We start from the raw sequence: 13,431 nt of genomic DNA, 5'->3' as shown, positions 1-13,431 counted from the left end.
GCTACATCTTTCAGTGCATAACACTACTTGTAATATTTATTATTCTATCTTGTATTATAAAAAATGTTGTGGTTTGGGGAAAAACTAAATGGGACCTGATTTTAGAAATAAGTTTTGTCTGTTTGCCTCATTGGCCTCGTCTTGGATCTATCATGGCCGCCGCGCGAGAAAGGTGTATTGGTCCAAGAAAATAGCAAGAGAGACGCAGAAAGGAAGATAGTATACTCCACCAAACAGATTCCTTTGTAGCGAAAGGGACTATTGTTTTGAGTATTGCCTATTCACAAACGATCATGTCCAGGTTAATCCTTTGGACCTTGATCGTACCTGTACCTGAATTTTCTGTACCGGTACCCACCCCAAATCCAGGCAATAAGAGACGCCAAAAAGCACTTACTCAAGTAACTTAGGATGAGTTTAAAAACGGCCGGACGTCTCAGGTAACATCAACTACCTTTCGCCTGTGACACAGGTTTTAGCCTTACTATGAATTGATATGCAAAGAAGCTGAAGACAAATTTTGGATAGTTTTGGCAGTATATCATACCTAATGATGTTTTGAATACATCGTCTTCAGCATCTTGCCCCAAAGATTACTGGGATGCGAATGGCGTCTGCTACAAGACGTTTGACACCCATTCGAGCTTCAACGCAGCGGAGAAGACCTGTGAGCTAGACGGCGGCACCCTCGCCATGCCCCGAGACGCCATGTCCTACATCCTTATAAGCTTTACCCATCGAGACAGACTTTGGATTGGCCTGCACGATCGGCGCGAAGAGGGGCACTTCGAGTGGATGGATGGCGCTCCTCTTGGGAGCTACACGCTGTGGGTTCCTGGCGAGCCGAATGACGAAAAGGGTGATGAGGATTGTGTCGAATACGTTCATAAGGCCGCCTATGTAGGGCAATGGAACGACCAACCATGTGACGTCCACCGACCCTTCATATGTCAAGTCATCCCAGGTATATGAAGCCATATTTGATGCGCGCCTGTCAAATTATAGAGGTTTTAAACATTGTAAATTGGTTTTTAATTCAGTAGCCAACACTGTGACATCCAATAAAGCTATCTTGTATCTTGTATGTTACATGCAGACTCTATCAGTCTTCAGAAATAGGAATAATTACGGACAGTGACGATGAAGAAGAGTGATGGATGTCACACGAAACGTCCGGAAGTGAATCTCAAAATTTTATCCAGTTGTAGAGTTCAAATTGCCTTTGTTTACCTGGATATCTAACCTTCATAAACGAATCTTGTTCATAATTCCACAGGACGTAACTAGATGACAGACAGATATCTGACTACCACTGCTGAACGGTTCTCTGACGATCCTGAGAAAAACAAGGAAGCAGGCAGATGGGGTCAACGACGGGACTCAGTTAGCAAACTGGTTTTGTTCTGATGAGTTTTGGGAATCCTACATTAGCCAGCCAGCTATAGAGAAGCAATTTTAAAAGAATTAGTGATGTTTTTCTAAACAGTGTGAATGAACTCTCAGACTATTCATGTAGTATTGTAGACATGATGAAATGTGAACTGAACCTAGGCGACAGGCAACAGTTACTGCAAACCGGTCACTCAACGATTGTCAGTAAAAAGCGAGAATATAGTCAGGTGAAATGCTGGTTACTTCGTGTTCTCATGAGTTTTGCTGGGGTAGAATCTGGTTCAGACAAAGTGATAAGAGGAGAAAGAATTAAGAAATGAAAGATGCACTTCCAGACAATGTAAAGCAACTCTAAGTGTACATATGTGGTATTCTTAGAGCTTCAGAATGAGCTGAATGTAGTCAACAATTTTAGCACTAACCACCACTGTTGAGCTGTTCAGACTTAACTTACCTAGTCCCATCGTCATGTTCTCAGACTAGCTTCGGTAAAACAAGAAAACAGGCAGGTAAAAGCTACGGGTGACTGTAACAAACTAAGTAAGCAATTTGGCTACTTCACGTTGTGATAAGTTTTGTGGAACCTGCATCAGACACACTAATCAAAGGAAGATTATCCAACCATAGAGAAGCAATTTAATAACATTGATGTATTTGTAAACAGTGTGAGTCAACTCTTAGCATCAATTTAATATTTTAGAGCTTCAGAACAGTCAACTGAAGTTAATGTAATAGAGAAAAAAAGTCTAGATTAACCAAGCAATATCTCTCTTATAACCAAGGCAGCTGCATATTTGGGGCTTAAGACAGAAATGCAAAACATGTGAAAGAGGAAAGCTTCTGAAAATAGTTTCATCAGGTTGGTAGAATATAGGATGAGGGAGAATTCTTATAACACAACGAGTAGGTACTTAAATTGCTTACGTTTCAATGTCCTCAGACACCTTCGTCAGAGCTTCTAACTGGCCACCTACATCGGCTACATATAGCGGTGAGAAGCAGAACTCTAGTTAGAAGCTCTGACGAAGGTGTCTGAGAGACATCGAAACGTAACCAATGTAAGTACCTACTGGTTGTGTAATATGAATTCTCCCTCATTTAAGAAGAAAGCTGTTTTATGGCTCTTCGTATGGAGTTGTGGAGTGAAAATATGTACATGCTTATGTTCATGCAAAGTGTAAAGTAAGACGTATTTATCACAATAAACGTCTCAATTTCGTCGTCTAACGCAAACTGTTTTCGTTACTGTCCTGTTTTACATTTAAAGAGATCATCAGCAAAATACCAAATAGAGGCTGAGGTAGAAATGTTGGTAGATATAAGATTAGGGTTAATGGGTATAGACTAGGGGTGGGTTTTTTTGTCTTGTTGGATCATTAAAAACGGACCTGAAAAAACAGTGGACAGGATGTTGGACCGATTCAGAACAAAATAAACAAAATGAGCAGATTCTACCGGCAGGCGGTTACGTGTTTTGGGACTTACCGATCCTTTGTAGCGAAATAGACTATTGTTTTAAGTATCGCCCATGCATACACACGGACAATTAGGATCAGGTCCGGACCTGGACCTGATCCTCTGGACCTGAACCGGACCTGTACATACATTTTCTGTACCAGTACCCATCCCTGGTCCATAGACATAGTAAAATTATGAATAAATGAATGAAAACCTTTATTGCATATTTTCGCGCCAATAATGATTACACAGCTGTGGTAAAATTCTGTTACGGAATTAATGAAAATATAAGAACGTCAGCTGAAAGGTTTCAAGGAATGTTCAGAGAGTGTAATTTTATCTACTAGTAAGCGAGCGTGCAATCACTTTCTAAGAGTCTTTACGAAGTATAGATATGATTAAACGTACATAACAAAGCATATCATTGTACTTTGAAAAAGATGACAGCATATTTGTGCACTGTTTTCAATAACTTGCAAGATGAGTAGCGACTTTTAAAAATGCCGTCCGTTCATTGATTTAATAGACTAATTAGTAGACCTGTAGTTTGTTGTGTATCAATATGTTTTGCTTTTATTCTTTAAAAACTTTTGTTAATAATAACTCTCATGATGAATAGCGACTTTGAAAAATGCCGTGCATTGATTTAGAAGACTAATCATGATTAGTAGGCGCGTAGGTTGTTGTTTCTCTTTTATATATTGGGCGACAGTCTGGTTTCGCTTCAGTCAACAACCCCCGTGGCAGGTGTAGGACGTGTTTTTTACTTTTCTGAAACCTGACAAGTGGCATCATGTCGGGAAGGCAGCAGCAGTCCCAGACTGGTGACACAGCAGGTAAAAATAGTTTCTAGACTTGTCAAAATCTTTCCATTCTCTTTAAGTGAGCCGTTCTTTCTTTTATTTGTCGTCTCCAGTGTCGTACATTAGTACAAGAGCAAAAACTTTGTAAATCTTTTATTACTTCAGCTTAAAGGAGAGATACATCATCTTTGGATGTCTGTCTTTCTGTACTTCTCCCTTTATGTCCAAATACAATTCAATCTCTACAACTGAATAGAAAACAGAGATTTTCTTCCGGACGTTTCGAGTTACATTCATCACTCTTCTTCAGCATCACTAGAATGAACTGGTAGACCAGTTCAATATAAGAACAGCTAACTTTTTTTCGTTAGTAAGTCCTCCAGTGGCTCCGATGCTTTACAAATAACCTTCAGTTTAATATGCTCATATTTGTATATTGCAATCACTAATGCTTATTTTGTTATTTTCCCCTAGAAGCCACACCCACGCAGCAAGACCAGACTGATTGTCGCGAACCTGCTGGTGTCGCTGTTTATTTCCCCAACCCCATGTACGCCTGTAGTGGAACAGGTATAAAATGTCTTCCTTTCCTGGTTTCGTGATCTCTACCTTACAGATAACATATAATCATTATGCTTGTCTTTTATTTTGTAAATATGCTTATTTCTTTATTTCTCCTCAGACATGTCAGACACAACACCCAAGCAGCAAGACCAGACTGACCGTCGGGCACCTACCGGCGCCGCTGCTTATTTCCCCAACCCTATGTACGCCTGCCGCGGAACAGGTAAAGTTTTCTTGTCGCGTTCGGGATCCTTGCTTTAGCTTAGGGCGCGGTCACACAGGTCGTGCGATCGTCGTACGATGACTAACTTCGCATTTTGGGGGACAAAAATGTACGTTTCCTGCAAAGTTCAACTGTATTGGTGCAGAAAATCCTGTTTTGGGATCCATGTCGTCAGTGGTTGGTTCTGTCTCGGCCTGCTTGAAAATCCTGTGGCATCAAAATCGTATGACGATCGCACGACCTATGTGACCGCGCCCTTACTGAAAACTTGTGATCATGGAGATTATATTCTTATTCTGCAATAAATCTTATTTTGTAATCATCATGTTTTTCCAGACGCCACACCCATACAACAAGATCAGACTGATTGTCAGGACCATGCGGACGCCGCGGCGAATTCCCTCAATGGTACGTACGTCTTCGGCGGAGCATTTTTGTTGTCGCTGTTTTGTAATCCTCACCACACAAATAACGCTTATTGTTATTTTGCGTTAAAGATTATTTTGCGTCTTTCCTACAGACGCCACGCCCAAGCAGCAGAACCATACTGATTGGGCGAAACTTGCAGACGCAGCTGCGAACATCCACAACCCTTTGTACGACACCGTACCACCTGCAGGTAAAACGTTCAACTATGCTTTCCACGCCGTTCTGTGGTATCCAGTTCCCAGTACCAGACAGGATCGGGCAGCTAGTGAGTTCATTCGGGGCCCAAGGCAGTCAGCCCGCTGATATCATATTGGCGCTCCGGGGAGTTTAAACCCGAAGGAGGGGAAAGGGCAGCAAAACCTCCTTCCGACTCCCCCTCGGAGCGCTAATATGAGATAGGTGGGCTGACTGCCTTAGACCCCGAGTAAAGTCGCTAGCTGCCTGATCCTATCTGGCACCCAGGGTAGGTATCCAGTTGAAGTACTGCTTGTTGAGACCTTTCGCGGACCTATTGCGGACCCTTTTTTCTGTGTCTTTCATTGACTCAGTATGCGGTTGTTTTCGGTCTGTGTGGTTCAACTCAAAATGAACTAATCGAATAAGCCCTTTCACAGAGGTTAGACCGCATGTGTGGCGACATGAATTCTAGGTTAGATAACAAAGGCTAAGGCCTCGAAAAAGAAAACAAAACCTGTCTGGACGTTGTTATGCAAATCGAAACAATGGTCGAGACAATGACTTTTCTCTTCTTCGAGGCCTTTAAACGCAGAAGCTCAGTACATCGGACCGAGTTAAGCCCCGGTCACAAAGCGCGTACGATTCGTTGCGATGGACTATTCCGCATATCGTACGATGAGCGCAGTACATCGCAACAAAATCGTAAGCATCGCAAGCCATCGCAACGCATCGGATGGTGTTCAAAATTTTTCCAGCGTCGCACGATTTTTCACTTGTGTCTCTTCTGTATAGCCGTCTGACCGCTTTTGTGCTTCTTTAACCAACAAACATGTGCACGTAGCTGTTAAATACCATCCTATAATATCTTTAACTGTAAAAATAAATTAAAAAAGACCATGACAACAATATTACAAGAAAAAGTTCAAATCAAGCGTGAGTACTGGTATGGTTATCTCGGCCTGCTTGCCGGCTCTACGTGTCAGGCTCTTTCGAAGATCGTATCATGATATGCTATCAACAAAAAGATGCCATCATACAAAAATCAAATGATAAGCATTATATCATATATATTTCCGACTCATAGAGCCTGCCTTTATGTTCGAGTTGTCCCCATGGTTATTACGATTATGGTAAACTGACCCAAGAGTGCCAAGACCGACGAGAGCTGAGATTTGATCTAATTATAAACTCACGTGCATGAAGCGATCAAACTATTGTCTGCATCACCTGTGCGTGACGCGCTGTTCTCTGGTTGCGACTGTGGCAGTTGCGACTGATATATTTCCTCTTTTCGTCAATATCGACAATATCAGGTAAAACTGAAACCATCACAACATAGTAAAAAATCATAAATCTATAACCTCATCAGTAGACAAAAATTGCCGTAATGAACTCTGCTATGGGGGCAAATAAAACCTTACGACGATAGCGAAATTTTGAACATGTTCAAAATCCATTTCAGCTCTATTTTTCGCCATACGACGCTCCCCGATTTACTATGATTCACTGCGATTGACACAGGCACGCTCTTATGACCTCATCGTACGATCCACTACGCGCTTTGTGACCACGGCTTTATATACTTAAACCATTGCTTCCGATTTTCTTCCGACTTACGTCGCACTGCGATTATCCTGCGCATCGGAAGGAATCGCAAGGAATCGTACGCGCTTTGTGACCGGGGCTTAAAACACCACTACGCCTACAAATGGAGAATATAGGGACCAGATTACCATGGTGTTTATGATATGATTTTTATTTTTGTTTCTTTTCGTCAATCTCCAAACCACGGACCAGACACAACCAACAAGACGACATGTCTCCTGAAAGCCACGGTCATCTTCTTCACCGTAGCCTTTGTGGTGCTGTTGCCATTATTTGCAGGTGGGTCTGTTGTGTTATTCTTTTAATACCAGCTTCGTCTTTGCAACAGTGCTCCATTGAACTCTGGAAGAGTGGCCATGAAAATAAAACATAGTGATTGAATGATGATGCTTGGCATGCAAAATAAAAGATTCATCTATCCATTCATTCATTCATTCGAATTTTAACGAATTTGGACACGTGACCATATGGTGTCATATATGTTTGTTTTCTTTTTCTTTCTTTTGATATACAGTGAAAATGAGCATGCTTTCTGATGACCTGGGCAAGATTACAGCCCGAATGACCGAGCTGGAACGTAAGTTTGTTGGCCTGATATAATATTTGAGTGTATACTATTTTTTTACCTTTGACATTACTGACCCATTGTTAGTTCTAAAAGCATAAAAGTTGTTTTTTTTTATATTACTTGAGGCTATTTCAATTCTTGTTGCCTTATGGTACTTATTATCTAATGAAAGCACCATATCTATATTGCAGGAATGCTAAAACGCTCTCTGAAAGGCAATAGCGTTTTAAAATCCCCGACTCCACCAATGATGCCAGCATCACCTGGAAAAATGGAGACCGTCTTTCCGGGAAACCAGACAGTCTCTGGGTTTGCCGGACCACCGACAGAGATGGGACCCGTGGGGCCAGCTGGCCCTGGATGTGTCGGGCCTCCCGGACCCCCTGGACCGCCAGGAGAGAGGGGAGCCATGTGGCCCACTGGCCCTGGATCTGTCGGGCCTCCGGGAGAAAGGGGACCCATGGGGCCGGCTGGCCCAGTGGGAAAGGTTGGCCAGCCAGGGCCTCCTGGACCTCCGGGAATGACTGGTTCCAAGTGGAATGAAGGTTAGGACTATATTCCCTTTCCATTGCTTCAATAAAAAAACTTATAACCACAAAAATTACATTTGATTAAGCACCTTTACCACAGACAAAAAGTCACTATAATTATTACAAACAGTAGTCTGTGTAACACAAACTCTGATGTCCGGGCTGTAACTGGCCCCTCCCCACAGAGGAGGCCGGCGGATGTTGGTCGGGCTGCTATGAACGAGATTTAATCAGGCTAATAGATACAAAAATACAGTAAATCAGTAAATGACAGAGTGTTCATGTATGACAGGATGAATTAACGTTGTTAACCCACCTTTTCCAGTACCTTGTCCGAGAGGTTACTGGAATGGGAATGGCATCTGCTACAAGATGTTTCTCACCCCTTCGAGCTTCAATGCAGCGAAGGCGGCCTGTGAGCAAGACGGCGCCACCCTCGCCATGCCCCGAGACCCCCTGTCCAACCTTCTTCTACGCTTTAACCCTGATGCCCAAAGCCACTGGATCGGCCTGCACGATCGGCGCAGGGAGGGGAACTTCGAGTGGCTGGATGGCACTCCTCTGGGCGCCTACAGCTCGTGGGGTTTGGGACAGCCGGATAGTTGGGGTAATGAAGATTGTGCCCAATATCATCATGACCCTGTCAAAGGAGGTTATTGGAACGACTTGTCGTGTGACCACCCCCTACCCTTCGTATGCCAAGTCATCCCAGGTGGGCTTCAGTTACACTCTCACATGCAGAAGTGACATAGTTATTGAAATCAGCCATAAAATGTATAATTGCAAATTGGTAGGGATACTAGGCTTGCCCTATGTTCATGATGGACATCCAGTTTAGGTTTAGGTCACATGTCCAAACCGGGGCCCGGCCGGGCAGCTTTCGGGAGCGAAAAGAATTATATCAAAGACATCAGAATACACAAAATGTCAAAATAAGGTTCATGGGCATGATATGTGTATATATCTAGGTATACATTTTAATTTTTCGTTTCTTAATTAAAGCGTTCCGGCCGGGCCCCAGTTTAGCAATGTGACCTAAGCCTTACCAGGGATGTCCCTGTAGCTCAACCAGTTGGACTCCTGGTTGCGATCAGTTGATAACAGGGAGACCCCAGTTCAAATTATAGGTACTAGGGCATCTTGGTTGGGGCTGCGCCCGTCTTTCAACAGGGACGTAACTGAGGGTCCCCTGTTTGAGGAGGCGCCTCAATCAAGCACGTTAACGGAAATGGCTTGCAAATCCTCCCTTTAGAAATATACGCTGCTACTGAAACATCAAGAAACCTTGCTGACATATGTGCCAAGACAGGCAATGATGGACAGCCACTCCTGAAGAGTATGATAAGATTATCAGAGTCGAGTCCTTTTGTTGAGGGGCCTTCCTGGTCCTTCTCCTTTGCCTCAGCTTTGAATCTTAAACTAATCTTTGGGCAGATTTACCAGTGGCATGAGATAGTATCAAAGCTGGCTAAGGAGCATAGCAGGCCAAAGGTAGTCATCGGCCACTGGGAACCAAACACACTTCTATAGGCCAGCTTCACTCCTCTGGCAGCTTTTGATATTTTTCGTCTTATGCTACCGTAGGATGTGCTTGGAGATTACTTGAGACTTCGCTGTGGGTTATCTGTCACCAGACACTGTGATTATGGCATAGCTTTTGGCATAGACACTGCGGTATGAACAACAACAATACCATTTACCTCCTCACAGGACGTACCTAGGCGACAGGCAGAACTTTAGCCATGCTGGTTTACGTGTCGTGTGGCCTTGACAGTAAAATACGACGACACCAGGTAAGAGCTGAGGTAAATGAAGGGACGTTGACAGATAAGCAAGCTGGCTACTTTCAACCAACGTTGCTGACTTCAGACGTAAATTAAACTCACTTGTCCATAGCGATTTCGTCAGGAAGTTGAGGAGGACTGAGGTCCTGGTATTAGAATTTAGTTCAGTGTGTGTCACGTTTATCAAACTTTATGCTATCAACATATTGAAGCAAGTTAAAAGCTAAAAGATGCTTAAAAGCAAAGTTAAACAGATCTTAGTAGTCTTACAGCATTCTTAGAGCTTCAGATTGAATACGTGTAAAAATTGAGGTTGCTGAAGTTCTGTTAATATTATGATGAGTGTTGTCGGTAGAATCTGATTTTTAAAAATGTATGAAGGATGCTGACTATATAACAGTCAAGAAATTCTGAACTAAGACAAAATGTTGTGCTTAACTATTATGGAAATGTTTGATGATTATTGAGATGGTTAGTGTTAAACTTTATGTATTTATGCAGTGTTTTAGAGATTCGAGATAAACTGATCCTTATTCTGATGAGTGATGCTGGGGTAGAATCTGATGAAAAGATGTATCTATGATGATCAATGAGGGATAGGATCAAGAGGCTGAGGAAGACAGAGTCATCAATTCGATTCCTAAATCTGGTTCCTTCATGTTACGTTTGATGAGGTAGAATTTGATTAAAAGTATTTCAACTATAATGATTCATACATCATGACACTTATGCTATAAAAGATGCTTAAAAGCAATGTTAAGCAGATCTTAGTAGATCTTCAGATTGAATACGTTTTTAAGATGCGGCTGATGTACTAGTAGTTTCCTTATTCTGATAAGTGTTATAAGTGTTGTTGGGGTAACATCTTATAAAAAGATGTTTTAATAATGCTTACTCGATAAGAATCAACAATTTATCAATTAACAATAAATGTTTATGAATAAATTCACGGGTCTTCGTGGCAAATGTGCAGATTTTGACACACTGGCGCACCAAATCTGAAGGTTTTTTTTGTCACCTTTAGACAGATAAGCCGTGAGGCTCGGTGGGCGTCACTCCACCGTCATGAATGGGGGCAGAGGCATGGCGAGTATCGAACTCAGGACATACTGATTCCTACTCCAACGCTCTAGCCGTTGCGCCACACAGACACCCCAGAATGAATGTTTGCTTAACTATAATTGGTTAACTTTGAAGTATCTAGTGTTTTAGAGATTTGGGATGGACTGATCCTAGGTGACAGGCCACAAACAGACAGGTAAAATCACAGGCTGGTGAATGAACGATGTGGTATCAATGATATGATAATTTTTGTTGACGTAGGCTCTGATTCTAACTGACAAACTAACTGACTAATGTACCATTCGAATATCTATATCATATAGTAAGTGGGCAGTCAGATCTACAACAGTTAAGTAAGCCAATGTAGACAACAATATCGACATCTGGCATATATAAATTCATATTACTATTTACTATGTACCCAAGATTGTAAATTTTAAAGTAAATAAACCAAAATGTCTCTGAATGTAACTGTCTAAGTCTCATCATGAAAATGAACTACATCTGTTACCAGTTTTAGAAGACGAAGTGCATCTCGTGGTTGATTGGACTGTGTATGTCAAAGATAGAAATACTCTATTCAGTTACATAGAAAGTAGATGTCCTCACTTTAGACACATGAGTAGCACTGACAAATTTATATTCCTCATGCGTTTTGACAAACCGAACATAGCTAAACCCATACAGTCCTACATTTTCACCATTACCAAGAAGAGAGAGGACGTCGAACTTCTGTGTTAGACTACATCTGTGTCTGTGATGCTTATATGTCTATGTTTTGTCTTCTTGTGACCTGTAGTTAGCTCGGTTGGGCAAAAATGTACAATTAAAGGCCTTTATTTATTCATTCATTCGTTATTTAACACGGGTTCTTAGGTATAAAGAACGATGTACAAAAGTAGACGAACTAAAGATAAGAAGTGTAGACGAAAATGAAATAAGCAAACTGTACTCATCAAACTGTAAATCATCTACAATAGGGCTGGCCCCAACTATCTTTTATGGTCTGTTCCATAAAATAAGAAAAATAAGAAAATATTGTCTGCAGAAAAGGTTTGATTTTTATTGACGCACGTAAAATATTTACAATAGTGTTCATCTAGTTTAGAGTTGTATGAAATAACACAAATAAGTCTACCGTGTTTGAAAAAAAATGATTACATTTGTAGATTGTTTTCGATAACTTCAAATAAAGAGCACGGGTATCGACTTTTGAAAGTACCATAATTGTTGCTTACGCAGTATGAATTGCTTTCACCCTTTTAAGTTCTTCTTTCCAGTCAGTAGAAATATTTATTGCTTGGGTGCTAATCTATTCATGAAATATTTTTTGCCATTTTTTCACTTTTAAAATTGATAAGGTAACGGTACCCATGATTGCTTGATAAGTTGGCGTCATGCTTCGCGTGATTCGACAAACACCGTGCCAGGTGTAGGACGTGTTTTTGCTGTGCAGAAATTTGAGAAACGGTATCATGTCGGGAGGGCAGCAGCAGTCCCAGACTGGCGACACAGCAGGTAACAGATATTTACTTGATTTGTCAAAGCAAGTCCTTGGTCAAAGTCTTTATTTCCCTTTTATTGAGTGAGACGTTCTTTATGTTGTAGTTGTGAGTTTTCTGAAGTATTAGTATTGGGATTTTGTATTACTTCACCCCAATGGACTGTAGTATTGTCTTTGACATATTGTCTGTTTGTCCATCTCTATGTTTCGTCGTACGCTTATGTAACGATGTGGAAACACCCCTAGTTGAAAATGGTTTGGTCCAAGCGCGCAAAGGAGCATGGGACTAGAGTTCTGTGAAGTGAATCCATCTTGTTTGACATTAAAGTTTGGTCTCCCGAAGTCTGGGCTCTGACGTCGTCTGTAGTCCCCGTCTAGCGCCCGGCCCTCGCGGTCGGGCGGGTAACAATTTGGAGGTTCTACCGAGATTGACTTTGACAGGATCCAAGGCCTGTCACAGAAGCAGTGCAAGGGGAAAATAGCAGACTTCCACTCGTCAGTGTGGCCTGTACCAGCTTCGGCGGGAAAACGGGCACATGTGGTTGGTGTCAAATTACCTATCAGCCCTGCAGAACAGTTGCGTTATTCACCAGCATAGCCAGAGGTCAACCCACTGAGGTAACCCTAGTAAACAAGATACAGGAGACTCAAGTAATGGAGGAGATCGGGAGGGCACTGGGGAGATCAAGAACGTCAATCATGTGTCTCCACAATGGAAAGAAGATGACAAGCACAGGCCGGCAAGCACACAAGACTGTGGCAAAAACAGAGGAAGAACTGATGCAGTCAGGACTGTCAAGACAAGTAGACATCAAGCACAAGCAAGCAGGACTCTCGCATGTTCAACATTTTTTTACGTTATAGATTGAATTCATAGTGTATGTTTGGTATGTAGATTAACAATTAGCATTCATACGAAGTTGTCTAGTTATTGTCTATGCTGAAGAAGTCTGGTACCAGAGATATAATATCAAGCAATGGGCATGGAGGCTCAGTCTTAAGAAGAAAGGTAGCCTTTTGGACTCTGAATCCAGCGCTACAATAAAACATGGTTGAGCCTAGGATTTTAGGTAGAAATTAGAATTCAAGAATGCTTAGTTTGAGGGTTGAGGACAGTCCAAGACAACAGAGTTGAGGATGGCCGGATGTAAACCCAAGATACCGAGTTTGAGGGTGTTGTGGAACCAAACCCAAGACAACAGAGTTGAGGATGTCCGGTAAGAAATCCAAGATACCGAGTTTGAGGATGTCCCGAAACCAAGCCCAAGACAACTGAAGTTGAGAATTCTGAAGGAAAATCCAAGACTGCCATGTTTGAAGTCACTTCCAGAA

The 13,431-nt window shown here is 42.0% G+C and overlaps 1 long non-coding RNA gene across 1 annotated transcript; it reads right to left on the bottom strand.

Annotated features, from left to right (window-relative positions):
- Positions 1–1,932: 1,932 nt before the first annotated feature.
- Positions 1,933–13,151, bottom strand: LOC118432080. The gene is made up of 3 exons (XR_004833038.1): positions 12,387–13,151; positions 10,802–10,804; positions 1,933–1,945 (listed from the first exon to the last, which is right to left on the bottom strand). It is a non-coding gene; the product is annotated as an uncharacterized LOC118432080 (long non-coding RNA).
- Positions 13,152–13,431: the final 280 nt, after the last annotated feature.

The sequence above is a fragment of the Branchiostoma floridae genome, chromosome 15, assembly GCF_000003815.2.
Source record: "Branchiostoma floridae strain S238N-H82 chromosome 15, Bfl_VNyyK, whole genome shotgun sequence".
NCBI lineage: Eukaryota > Metazoa > Chordata > Leptocardii > Amphioxiformes > Branchiostomatidae > Branchiostoma > Branchiostoma floridae.
Note: the sequence above shows the minus strand (reverse complement) of the source record. Positions and strands in the feature narration are given on the sequence as shown.